General features: G+C 35.4%; 1 pseudogene; it reads right to left on the reverse strand.

The window, feature by feature from the left end:
* Positions 1-312: 312 nt before the first annotated feature.
* LOC131980939 (immunoglobulin lambda-1 light chain-like) lies at positions 313-13340 on the reverse strand (annotated as a pseudogene).
* Between the last annotated feature and the right edge of the window lie 1489 nt (positions 13341-14829).

Consider the following 14829-nt stretch of genomic DNA (forward strand, 5'->3'; position numbering starts at 1 on the left):
TTTCTGATTATTTGCTCTGAAGTTAAACTGAAATACATCAAAACAATGAGGTTTCAAAAACAGACATACTGTGATTTTTCACTATATTGAGAATGTTTCACTGAAAGAATTTGACAAACTTGATTAAAATGAATCAAAGAAACAGAAAACTGAGATTGAGAATAAATCTCTATTATTATACAGGTCGCAATTCAAAGTGGAAATTCACTAAAATATCAAAATAACAACAGACAAAATGTACACTTAGTAACTACATATATATACACGTGTATATATGTATTTATATTTTTAGGATGACGGTATCTTCCTTTTACAAAACAAGCACAACACGTCATCGTTGAAATTTGTGAATACTGATCAGCGTGATGAATGAGATGAATTGATGAGATTTGATGGTGAGAAAAGGCAGAAAACAGTCAGTCAGCATGTGTGCAGTTGGTGGACGGTCCCTTGTTTCTGAGGATCATCAGCAGAACGAGTCCACAGCAGAACACCAGACTCTTCACTATCAGCACTGTGTACAGCAGGCAGAGCAGCATCACCCTGCACTGAGACTGGAAGACTTGATCCTGGACCAAAGTCCCTGGAACCTCTGAAACAGAAAAGGAGTGAAATGTTTGGAGTTGCAGTGAGAAATGTCAGTCCTCTGCTCCTCTGCTCTCTTTGACAGCGTCTCCACATGAAGCTGAATCACTGCTGAACACAGTCAGCGAGCCTTCATTACCTTGTTCTGTTGGGGCCTCCACTTGGCCCCCCTCGTGCTGGACGTAGCAGCGGTATTTATACGTGCTGCTCTCTTGCTGACGGAGCAGCAAGATGGCGGCGGTGCGTCCCGACTCTCTGAGCTCCAGCTGCTCTCCCTCAGCAGGGGGCAGCTCCTCCAGAGGACCGTTCTCCTTTCGTCTTTTCCAGGAGAAGCGGACCAGAGGAGGAAACATGGCTGAGGCCAGACACAGCAGGGAGCTCTTCCCCTCCAGGTGGGCTCTGGGTGCTGCTGGGTACACGCTCACCACGGGCTTCACTACCTGCTCACCTGAAGTTCGACAGCAGCAGGACACAAGATCACATCTTTCATTTCACATTATTTACCATTAATTTTTCTTACCTATAGAAATTCATTTCATATAATGATGACTTGTACCTTCATACAATGGAAATGTATTTTTATATATGACACATTTTAAATAAAGCACATATTTACCTTCATGTCAAATATTATTTTCATGTTAGGGAACACAATATATTGAATGTTGACGCTCCAGTCCAGTGTCTACTTATTAAGAGGCAAGGCTCCCAGTTACTGCTTTTTGTTAGTGTCCTTGAAGGAGCCACAGGATGGCGGCTTTGCTTTAAGTCTGTGTTCATTCACTCACATTGACATTACTGATGTTACTGACTGACACACTCCACATTTGGACTGATTTCTTTACTTTATCACAATAAATCTCCTTTAATTTATCATCATTCTTTGTGTCCATTCCCATTTTTGTCATGGCCCAGGAGTCGGGTTATGACTAAATGGGGGCTCGTCTGGGATATTAACCACATATTTACCACAATAAACCTTTTACAATTTATATAGGAACAAATCAAGACATTAATCATTTTATGACTATTTTCATTGGCATTTTAACTTCCTGCAAAAATGTTTGATTCTGTCAAATGTGAATAAAAATGTCCACTTAATAAAATAAATAAAGTAAATATGATATTAAAATGTCATAATAATATAATATAATATAAAGTTTGCATGATGTGTAAAACATAATTAGAAATACATTTTAAATCAAATTCCAAAATCACTGTATATCCATTTGAAAATTAAATATATTTTCTTTGTCCAGTTTTTAATTGAATATATTTCAGAAAGGATCTGAAAATTATCTCATTCTGTTTTGTTGTCATTTTAGAAAATGTCCAAATTTGTCAGTGTCAGGTTTAAAATATATGTTAATATAAAATAACATATTACATTAACATATACATTATAGTTTTTAATTTTTTATTAAATTATAATAACAATATAATTTAATAAAAAGACGGTCTTGATCCTTTAGGATGAAGTCAAATATTATATTATTGTGAAAGTGTAAAACAGTTTTTCTTCATCATTTTCTACACATGATTATAAATTACATATTCAATAAAATGCAATTGTCGTTTTAATGATGTCAATAATTTTGTATTTTTATACTATGCATTATCACCATTTCTATCTGTTATATATTTTATTATATTTGGCACAAACTGTTTTCTTGCAATTTTAAGTTCTTGCGCCAATGTTTGATTCTGTCAAATGTGAATAAAAACTGCCACATAATACAATATAATCTAAAATTAGATAAAATATATAATATGACGTAATATATTTTGATGTAATATAATATTTTATATGTTATAATATAATATAATGTAATATAATGCAATATATTATAACAAAATATGATATAATATAATATAATATAATATAATATCAGCAGGTTGGGGCAGATCACTCTGAAATGGATTCAGCTGCTGAACAGAAATTTCACGGCAGTTTTTGTCATTATAGTAACTTGATCTACTGGATTACAAAAATATGTAATCAGATTTCTTTTTAATTGCACTTTATACAATAAAATGGAAACTTTGATACCCAAATAAAATTAAATTTCTGCATCTTCCAAATTGAATAAAATCACTGTTGAACATGAAAAAAGGACCCTGAGTTAATCAAAAATTAAATGATCATATAAATAACATGACAGAATTTAACATGAGCTCATAAAATATAATACAGCAACTAAATTTGTGTTAAAATTATTCACACGTTTTCCGCTGTATATTTTACTCTTTATGCTAAATAAACAGATCAAAATATTAATAAATAATAATACATAAAAATTAAAACAACACATTATATTGATCTATATTTTCCTAAAGGTTTTATAGGTTTTTATATATAATTTATAATTATTTTGTGTTTTGACACAAAGATAAAAGTGTGTGCCTTTAGATATCATCCTGTATCACAGATAGAAATGACTCATTAGTCTCTATACGTTCTATTTAATCGACATATCATATTCAGTATGATAAATATATCTTTAGGACATGTTTATCATCATATAAAACACAATTGTAGTGATAGTTATAGTGTGTTGTTTAATAAAAACAAGAGGCGCTGCTGAATTACTGAGAGGATCAAATACTGTATATTTGTAACATTTCCAATATCAAACTTTTTCTATATGAATCAGTTTCATCTCCTGCAGAAATAAAGAATAACTTGAGTTGTGCCGTGAGATTTAAACATCTTTTCAGGAATTATGAAGCTTTTTTTATGTAACAATAGCTGCATGGCTGCAAGAATTCTCTACTAATGATGAAAAAAGTCACAAGCTGCAGAAACTCATTCAAAGATATTGTCAATAAAACAACTGAAGGAAAAAGAAAGTTTATTCTTACCTACAAACAGTTTAGTTCCAGAGCCAAAGATCCTGTACCGTTTGCCTCCCACAGTGAGAAAGACTGGTACAAAAACCTGTCTGCTGCTGAATGTGTCAGCTGAGGTGAACCAGTCCACATTATGAAGCAGTATCATATTTCAGCTCCATGATGTGTTTCTCTAATGTTCATATTAACATGACTGTCTCTTCTTTTATGTCCTTTTTAGACACATTAGCAGAGTGTCTCCGTGGATCGTTGGTTCAGACGTTCATGTTCCTCAGAGGATGAACCCTACTGACTTTGGTCAGTTTTTATCAAACACCATCATCAGCTCACGTCTTTAAATTGTCCATTACTTTGATTTATGACGTGTGTGCGTCCAATGACAGGACGCTGGGCCACACAGCCAGTGTGTGTTGCTCTGTAGTCTTGTTTTGATTTGAAGGAGAAAGAGTTGTGATCCTCCTACTTTTTAAATCAAGTCAACACATGAGACCAGAGTTACCAACTTATCACCGCAATAAAACACTTTGGACTTCTACGACGCCGTCACTACACCCATAGAGGCTCCCGTCCCATCTCTCTGGACCGACGACAGCTGCTGCACTTCCTCATTCTGTCACCACAACAACTCACCACGTCATCAGGAGAACCACCACGTGAATGCCTTCAACCTTCGCCCAGTACCCACTTCCTCCATGCAAACTTCAAAACAAAAGCCTCTGAAAAAAGCCCTGTTCAACACAAGATCCCTCAACAATAAAAGCCTCATCTTAAATGAATTCATCAGTGACAAACAACTAGACTTCCTCTGTCTGACTGAAACCTGGCAAAAACCCATGGAATATTTCACACTAAACCAAACCTTCCCTGCTGGATATTCATACATGGACATCCCTCGCTCTAAGGGCCGAGGAGGAGGAAAACACCACCAAGACCTCAACCCTCGGCCACTCTCCATCATTGCTGCACCATCTTTTGAACATCTGCCATTTAAACTCCCCGGTCCAAAACCTCATCATTGCTATTATCTGCCGTCCACCCAAACCCAACCCAACCTTTCTGTCAGATTTTTAGAATTCTTCACACAACTGTCTTCAGTCTCCCCATCTGTCCTCCTCCTAGGAGACTTTAACATCCACACTGACTCTCCTGACTGTAAAAGCACAACAGACTTTTTTTTTTTTAGATTAGATTAGATTGAACTTTATTGTTACTGAACAAAGTAACAGCTACTTGGACAACAAAATGCAAAATATCGGCCACCTACAGTAATGCCAATAAATTAGAATAGGAGTATGAGTTGTTACTGTTTTGCTCGCCACTATTCACTATATATCAATTTATTGTTGTTGTTTTCTCACCTGGTTCTTCCTGCGTGCTCTCCCTTTCCCTTTCTCCTTCTCTATCTTTCTCTCTTTCCCTTGGCACTGACAATCATACACAAATATATTGTAGCAGACCATTTCCTACATAAGTAATTTGATACAACATACAGATAGCTGGTTTATATTATCTGTTACTTTAGCTTAACACGCTTCAGAAGAAGAAAAAACAAGACAGAGATCATTATGGACTGTCCCTAGTCTCTCACCTGAATCTGTCTTTTTTCTTTTAAAGAACTGTCGACCACACACACACACACACACACACACACACAGAGAGAGAGAGAGACCGTACAGTAAAAGCTTGTTAAATTAAATAATCTGTGCTAACTCAAAAAATTTAAAAAGTTAATACACCACATATTTTCTGAGTCATTAGTACACATTTGTAATTTTAAGTTAACAGTACTCGACCGCTTTCATTTATTTTAGTCACTGTACTCAAATAGTTTGACAGTAAACTTGATGACGTCACGTCACGTGCGCGCGTCCTTCTTCTCCAAGCCTGTCGGAAAGTCCGCCATTACCGCTACTCGCTTCGTCAAGAAAAGCCGAGAACGAAGCAACTTTCCCAGCAAGAGTCGCTAACAGTGAACGCCGTGCTGACCGCCCTCACCGCCCTGACCTCCGTTATTTTCATATTCGCTTTGGGAGCACTAATTTGTTAAGTTAAGAGTTGTTTAAGCGCCATATTTTAACGGTGTGCATTCGGGCTGTCTGCAGTTATTTGTATCTGTCCGTTAAATGTGATTTGGCTAGCTTAATTTGTAAATGCCTCACTTAACTGTTAGCTAATTTACATGTAAAGAGGAATTAGAAAGTGGACTTGTGCGATTTTTATGTCAAAGTGGAAATTTTGTCTTGTGTAGAAAGTTGTCTGGTAAATTTCATAAAGTTGATTTTACCACACAATGTTGACTGGAACTGCATGTTTCATCGGCATGCATGTCCGGGCATGTCTCGGCTTAACGGTTACTGAATGTTAATGTTTTGTATGGAGGGTTTAACTTTAAAGTTAAGGTCACATCAGTTTCAATTTCACGTTTTACCGGACCATTTCTGTTTTTTTGTAACGCACGTAAACTGGCTTGTAATCAGTGTGGAAAAATAACCGCAGTCCAGCGGTCAAGTGTTCCCAGTCTTTGCATGGTTAAGGTCATTCCGACTGTCAAACAGAAATAAGATTTTATTGAAAACAAATAATAATAAATAAAAAATAGATACTATCTCTCTTCTTAACCTGAGAGTGTAGCAATACCCTTTTATGTCTTGGTTTAGAGATATAAGAACTGTTTACATTTTCCATTTGTCACAATATCTATAGATTAGCAAGAACTTAAGTCTGAGTAAAGTGAAATATGTTCATAAACCTGTTTTAATAAGTTTGGGATTAAGACATTTCACACTGTGTGAGGTTATTACATTAATCAATGTAATACTTCAAAGATATTGTACATAATGCTTTTGTTGAAAGTGTATTATCTTGCTTAAAATGTCATTCTTTTTTCTCTGAAGGCTGAAGCAACAGGCCGACATACAGAGTCTTCAACCTGGTATGTTATCGGCAAACATTAAGCTTTTTTCGATATTTGTTTTGCATAGTTGCTGAAATGTAAATTAATGCACCACAATCAAATTAATCTAAAACCTGTTTCACAAGTGTTTTCAATTGATGAGAATATTGTTTTCAATTGATGAGAAAATCGTTTAATTTTACCATGGCTTGGCCTACGGCGCAAAGAGGTCATAAATGATGACCTACCTGTTGGAGAGATCCTGGAACGCTGGCCTGCTCTTAAAATAGAGTCACAGGTAAACAATATTTTTTAAGTAAATCTATCTAGGCACATGTATTCAATTTCATTCGTCAGACTGACTTTGTCAGTGATAAGCTGAAAATATCCATTCAGGTTTGCAGTGAATACCATTGAGTGTGATTTGGTAGTGTAGTGGTATGGATGTTTTCCCCCAAACTTGAAACAGTTCAAGGTCAATGTTTGGCAGTACTGGGCAGTATTCAGGAATGCTTTGTTGCTGTTTATATCTCCTTACAGGGCCACATATACATTAGGGCTGCAACCATTCGTCGACGTTGTCGACAAAAATCGGTAATAGAAATAGTCGACAGTGAATTCCATTGTCGACTATCGTCGCCAGACGTGTTTTTCCAACAGAGTGAGGCATCTCACTTCATTACAATCTCTTCCGAGCGCGAGCGGTAACGTACGCGCTTGCGGCGTCCAACACAGCTACACGTACCAAAACTTAGAAAGTTTGGGAGCATTTTAGCCTGGATACGGCCAATAAAAAAATGACTTGCAAGGTTTGCAAAGCAGACCTGCGTATCACAGCAGCACCTCGGTGATGCACGAGCATTTAAATAGAAAGCACGTCGGGCAGTTGAACCAAACGGAGTCTGACTCGTCTCGGTAAGATTTAAGTAACATTCAGCCGATACGTTTTGTTTATAAGCGCTTTTTTTGGCTTTAAAAGAGAGCTTTAACGTTATGTCTGACGAACATATTTTAAATTAAATGCATGCAGTCTGAAGCAGAGAGCCAGCATGGAGCCTTTCTGCAGAAGAAGCAGATGTGCAGCAGCAACAGGCTCCTCACTGAGTCAGTACTGGTGCTGGTCTGTGATACGAGGTTCCAACAGGTGAGCCCAGTTCAACCCAGACTACATCCAGAACCCAGAACCAGTTCCACCCACTTGATGGAGCAGAAATACAGTTTTATAAAACACATTTTCCTGTCCAGAAAAAATGGACAGAGGTTTATTTATTTTTTGTATGAATCAGCAGCTGAATTGTTGAATAAAAGATGCATTTTTCATTTAAGTACCCATCTTTCTTGTGTTTATTATCTTTTGCCACATATTTAAAGCAACTTCATGCTACATTTAAGAAAAAATTAATAATTATCCGATTAGTCGACTAATCGTTTCAATAGTCGGTGACTAGTCGACCCACCCCCCCCCCCCCCCCCAGAGCTTGTTCAGAAAGAGAGCTGCACGCACAGGGAAAGTAGCTGACACTCTGGGTCAGCTCTTTGATGCTTATGACCACCAGGTCAATTGCTTAAGATTGTTGGTGCTTAAAAGTTGTACTATGTCGGTGTATGTGTTTGTGTAGATATATAATAATTCATATCTGTTTAGTTACTGTTATTCTGTTTTGTTCTTACACGCAAGGAACAAGTTGATGTTCACATCAAACGGGCTGCTGTCCTTCGTGCCCTCCCAGCTTATCTTCATGAAGATGACTCTACATTTCTGAAGTTTTGGGATGTAAGTACAATTAAGCATTTGCTCTGCAACAATACAATACAATTACTGGTATTTATTTTTATTTTGTTACATTGTTTAAGTTGCTGCAATGCAGGAAAAAAAAAAAGAATTAAAAAATGAAATAAAAAAAGACATATATTTGCTTATGTTTCAACCTATATCACTAGATATGGACCTTGTCTGTGAGAATTTTTTCAGCAAATGTTTCTTCTCTTCTGCTGACCAGATTGCATTCAGGTTCTTGTTGCAGGCAATAAGTAATTCCATAAGTAGTATAGATAATGTAAGGTATACAATGGATTCAAATCATAAAAAAAGGCATATACAACATATAGCATCTTTAATATTGTGCGAACTGCTGAGTAAATTCCAACTATATTTAATTCATTTCAAGTGCTGAGCATGATTTATTCCTTTGGATGCCTTTGAAATGCAGCTCTTTAGCTTAAAAAATAAAAATAAATGTGTAAGTCTGAATTTTTCATTCCATTTAAAAACATTTAGAATCTCTATTTATTACTATTTTTTTTATTTTTTTCTTGCAACAATGACAATGGAAAATATTTAGTCAATTGAAGATCAAATTTTTTGTTTATAACATGGTAAAATGAACAAATTTCAGGCTGGGAGACAAAACATTCTGTTCTACATTTTACATAAATAATTTTATATAAATCTGTTCCACATTTTATATTGACTGTGACCTGCGACTGACCTGAGAAACCATTTGCATTTATGTATTGTGATTATTGTTTTGGATGGTTCTATCTGACTGTTTTCTGTCTTCATTACTGATGAATTGCCTGCAAACAGCTTTGGGAGATAGCTCAGGTTATCTCACATAACAGTTCTCTGTTGTTGTCTTCAGATGGCGAAGTCTGATGAACCAATCACTGAAGATCTACCAGTAGGGATCCTGTTGATCAGTGCAGATTCAACAGATGCAACATTCTTCTGCCCAGAGAAGACTGCAATTGTACTTGAGGGTAACATAGTTATGGAATTTTCCAAAATGGCTGAGGCATTGGTCACACTTTTTGCACTTTTTTATGCCTTGCATCTAAGTTAACCAAACGGCATGTCAAACACGTTTGACTTCATCCAGAAAGTACTTATGGGCCTGGATGATGGGAAGTTGAGGCCTCGGGTGCTGACCCTTAAAAATGACTTGCTGATTGTGGAGGGATCCTAATATGTAAACAAAGTTCACAACATTGCTCAGGCCCGGTTTTAGTTGTGTTATTGAATGTACTATGTACATTTAGGTTGTAACATTTGTACACAAAGTTTTATGGAAATGTCTAAAAGTGTCTGAATAATGTGTAATGTGTGACAGAGGATTTCATTCATATTGTCACAAAGTGATTGTTTTTTGGGGTTTTTTAAAGGCAGTTTTTTAAGTTTTGGAAGATGTAATGGATACATTTTGGATGCCAAAGTTGGATAACGTTTATGGAAGTGTTTAAAGTATTGAAGTAATTAGGGTTCAGCAAAATATTAAGAGTTGAGCATGGAAAATAAAAAGGGTTTTTTTTTCCATATAAAACACATAAAAAAAACAGGTCATAGGACAAACATTGTTTTGAGGTTCTGGACTGTGTTTTAAATAATGCTTGCATTTTTAATGTTACCGTTTGGCAGCTGTTTTTGATAAGTCCTTATGTAACAAAGTGATTAGGAGTCCTCAAGTCTTCTTGCAAGGCCCTTGTACTATTTTTGGAATGTAATCCTCCATTTGCGACACTGTTTAATTGTGGTTACTCAATAAATTTGCTCTGGCATTTCAAATGTGATATATTTTTTTCTATTCAAAACATATGTATTTGGGGCTTTTTAGTTAAAGCTACTTAAAACATTTTTTGAAACTGATTACATAAAATGTTTCAAGGTAAACTAACTTGCAGTTTTGCTTTTAAATTAAGTAATGTTTTTAATTATATAGGAGTTTTTGTGCAGTGTTAATTTAACTTAAAACAGTTAAGTACATATTAAGTGAATAATTTCTTACAGACAACTTAAATTTTTTATGTTAAAGGTAATAAAAAATATTTAAGGAAGCCATACTTAATTCTGTTCTTACTGTGAAAACAAAATACCAAGTAAAAAGTACTTAAACAAGAATGTTTGTGTAACTTAAAAAATTTAGTTAGTCCACTGAAAATAATTTAGTTAAAGCTACTTAATTTAAAATGTCAATATAACACACAAAGTTGAGTAAGTGAAACTAGAAAATTTCGATGTAATCAGTTTCACCAATTTTTTTGAGTTATATGAACTTGTCGGGTTTTACAGTGTAGGAGTTATCTTTCACACATCTCATACCTTTGTGTTATAAATAGCCTATGTATAGACCTACTGTGTGTGTGTGTGTGTGTGTGTGTGTGTGTGTAGTATATACTACTACGTCTGCATGAATGTAATGTGATTATTATTGTTGCAAAGTCTGGTTCAGGTTAAATCCTCTGCAAAACATGAATAAATACAGCAAAGAAAAACATTTAACTATTTTTTATTGTCTACTTTGACAGTAAGACACAACTGAAAAATATGAAATATAAACGAGGAATAAATAACAATTCATTTAAAAAGCCACAGTGAGTGTTTTCACACATACTGGTATTATACAGTGATTATGTCGTTTGTTTTCACTCTGGTCCAAATGCCCTGACAGGGAGTCATGTTTCCATGACGACGGACCAGAAAAAGACGTTCGTGACGTCAAATTATGTCTCTAAAGTAACGATGAACTTTTACAAAAGAGACACAAGTACGCACTTCACAGGTACACAGTTAATTTGTGGCACTGCTCCTTTTGTTTAATAAACGGACCGCTCCAGTTTGACTGTAGCTGCGCTAATGGCGCTAACGAAGCTAACCGGGCTAACTAACTGGAAAACGGTGCCTGGACTCCAGTACTCTCCGATATGGTATCTGAATGTGAACAACTCCAGGTAAAAGGAAAGAAGTATGAGACAGAGCTGGAGCAACTTACTTAGTTGATTCCCAACACGACAACTAAAGGATTCTCACTCTGCGTGTGTCGCTGGATGCCGGTCGGCCAGCGGAGCGGTGCAGAGGGAGCGGCTGAGAGGAGGATGATACCATTTGCTAAGCGGGGGTGTTTTCATTTTCATCCTTAACATTTAAACCACAAACTACAGAGTTTGTTTTGGACATCATTTAAGTTTGTCAAAGACGAACAAAATTTTAGGATAACAACATTTCTTACTCCAAGTTTTAGGGGTGAAGAGCCCATGATTATAATAATAATAATAATAATAATGATAATAATAATAATAATAATAATAATTATTATTATTATTATTATTATTATCCTCCTACTTTTTAAATCAGGTCAACACATGAGACCAGAGTTACTGTTCACACAAACAAACAGTGAACAACTCAAACTAAACTTTAGGACAAATATTGTAAACACTCAAATATTTCTGTTGACCTGAAGGTCAAAAATATAAAGCCAGAATGAACCTTATTGCTTGAAAAGTTTTGTTGCCAACTGAAATCTAAAAGTGATCTCAGTGTTTGGATGTATGTATATAGGCTTTGACATTAATATCATTATTCTTTGTTTTCAAACCTTCAAATATCTTGTATATTAATATTCTGTCACATACGCTCATGAGACATTTCTCTGTTGATTAGCAGTTAAAATGAGATCTTAAAACTTGTATAAATATGAGGATTCATCCTCTGGGGACCATAAACATCCACTGTAGATGTGATAGAAATCAGGCCAACAGTTCTCTTGTTCTGGATCAAAGTTTTGTTTGGATGTAAAGACGGAGCCAAAGGTCCCACTGCTCACAGAGAAAAACCTTCATTCAATCCAAATACATTTACCAAATCTCTGTTGAGGGGGAACTGTCACAAATCCTACAATTCACTTGTATCATTTACTGAAGTGAAATGATCTGCTCAAATCTGTTCCAACATGTGATGGAAGAAAGCTTTTATTGTGAAGGAGCCACAGGAAGCAGGTCAGCATTGTGAGGAGGAACGGACTTTATTCCTGCAGCAGGTCAAAGCAGAGGATTTTAATCTTTATCAAAATGTTGAAGCTTTTTTTTGTTTCATCATGTTTTCAATGACAAACTGCTTTTCAAACAAGACTTCTTAATGTTTTTTACTCAGTTTATTTGTAATATTCATTTGACTCTTTTCTCTTTCACTTCTTTTATCTTTGTGTCTCTGTGTTGCTAGTTTGTCCTCACTGTGTGGAACAACAATAAACCTGCTGGAATATCTGATAAAAATATGAATAAATATCATATCAAATAAATCCTGACAGCAGTAAAGAAAATAAATCCCTCAGTTCAGTGTGTTTGTGACTCTGGCTGAGATGGAGGTGAAATATGTGAACCTGGGCTGTGGTTTACTGCTCTCTTCCTGTCACAGACACTGTTTGACATCTGTTCATCTGGAGGTTTTTGTACAGGCTGCAGGGATATTTTATCACTGTGGGGAACACGCTTCTGACAGGAGCAGTAGTAGGTGGCTGAATGAGTTAGTTTAACGCTCTGAATCTGCAACTCACAGCCGTTCTGTTTATTCACAGCTGAGAAATCATCTTTCTGAGGATGATTGTAATCTTTATCTATTTCACCATCATCCATGTTAATATCGAGAATCACTGTGAATGTTTCTGTGTCTCTCTTCTGGTACCACCATACATAATAGCTATCACACTGTTCAGTGCCTCGACAGCTGAAGGAGACTCTTTCACCAACTCTCCTGGTCCATGTTAAATCCTCCTGAAGCAGCTGTGTTGCCATGGCAGCCAGCGCTGTGTGGAGACAGACAGGTAGATGAAGGTGAGTGTGACAGTGTTTGTTAAAGGTGGAGTTTGTTGGCTCCTGATTGGCTGGAAACACTCACCTGAGCACAGACAGCACAGAGCAGCAGCTGGGAGGAAAAGCATTTTGTGCAGCGGTGTTTCCTCTGGTGAACCTGGGGAGAAGTGGCGCTCTGATGCAGCTGAGGCCAAACAAGGAGGAGCTGCGAGATCAGACGAGGGCCACGTGGTTTCTAACAGGTCCTCAGACCTCCCATCAGCCCCTGTGGTGGAGAGATAAGGCTGCTTCAAAGCACCTCACTTTCCTGTGTCTTCACACTAATATTAAACAGAGTCTTCAGCTGTTTTAAAGTCTCTGCATTAGCTGCCTGTTTGCTTCACAATTGATTTTAAAGTCCTTTTGATTGTTTATAAAGCTCTTCATGTTTTATGTCCTATTTATTTCTCAGAGTTGCTTTTAGCGTATGAACCCTGTAGAACCCTCAGGTCTTCTGCTCGTGGCCTTTTAATAATCCCTAAAGTCAGAACCAAAACCCACTATGAGGCGTCCTTTTCTTACTATCGTCCACGCCTCTGGAACAGCCTTCCTGAAGACCTGAGGGCAGCAGAGAATGGAGAGATTTTTAAAAGGAAACTCAACATCTCCTTAGTTTCATCTATTTATTTATTGTCTTTTATTGTTTTAGTCTGGCTTTGAATAGAGCTCCATTTATTTGTTTGTAGTCTAATTATTTAGTGTATTTCATTTTTTAATTTAATTTAATTATTTTATATTTGTCTTTTTTCATAGTTTTTAATTTGGTTTTTGATGGTAATGATATTATTATTATTATTATTATTATTATTATTATTAATAATAATAATAATTATTATTATTATAATAACTGTTATTATAATTTGGATTATTTTTATTTTTATTGTTGTTGTTTATAATCATTATTTATAGTTTTTGAAATGCTATTTTCTATTTTTATTTTCATCATTAACATCCATTTGTCGATGAAAATATCAATCTATTTAACTATTTATTATATTCTATTGTTTGAGCTCATCTATATAATTTGATCAATGAAATGAAAATAAGTCAAACAGCAGCTTATTTTATGATCAAATATTTTTTGAAATATTTTTTGCCAGTTTTCCCTTTAATTGTATTTAATTTATTTTATATTTGGCTTGTTTTCAATCAGGTTTTATAATAGTAATGATAATTATTGTTATTATAATTATTTTTATTATTACTGTTGTATTAATGTTGTTATAATTACTATTACTATTTTTGTAATTATTATTATCAATGTATTTATTTATTTTCATTACTAGTATCCATTTTGTTATTGATCTATTTTATCCATTTACTATTTTATTGTATTCTATTGTTTGAGTTTATTTAAATAATTTGATCAATTAAATGAAAATAAGTCAAACAGCAGCTTATTTTATGATGAAATACTTTGTGAACATTCTTTGTCAGTTTCCCTTTAAATGGAATAACACTGTGAGACAAATGTCAGTCTGTTCCTTTAAGACGTTGAGGGAACAGTCATGATACATTTCATATTATTTCCACAGATTTTTCTTCTATTACGTAGGGTATAATTCTGAACAGTTGGATCATTTTCAAGGTGAAAACATATTGCATCACATGTGACATCACATGTCTCTTTACGGTGTTAGAAAGGAGTCACAGCCATAAATAAGCTCTAACAACATGGCTGTGTGATACAAACTGAACTTTATCACAGACAGAGAGCGCCACCCTGTGGTTAGTCACAGGAAGTGCAGGTACCCACATGATGATGATCACACACACACACACACACACACACACACACAAACACACACACAGAGTTTTGAATGTAACTGAAATGTGTAAACTGGACAAAAAAGGTTTTTGAGTTCACTACATTATTA

This window comes from Centropristis striata, chromosome 11, assembly GCF_030273125.1.
Source record: "Centropristis striata isolate RG_2023a ecotype Rhode Island chromosome 11, C.striata_1.0, whole genome shotgun sequence".
Lineage (NCBI taxonomy): Eukaryota > Metazoa > Chordata > Actinopteri > Perciformes > Serranidae > Centropristis > Centropristis striata.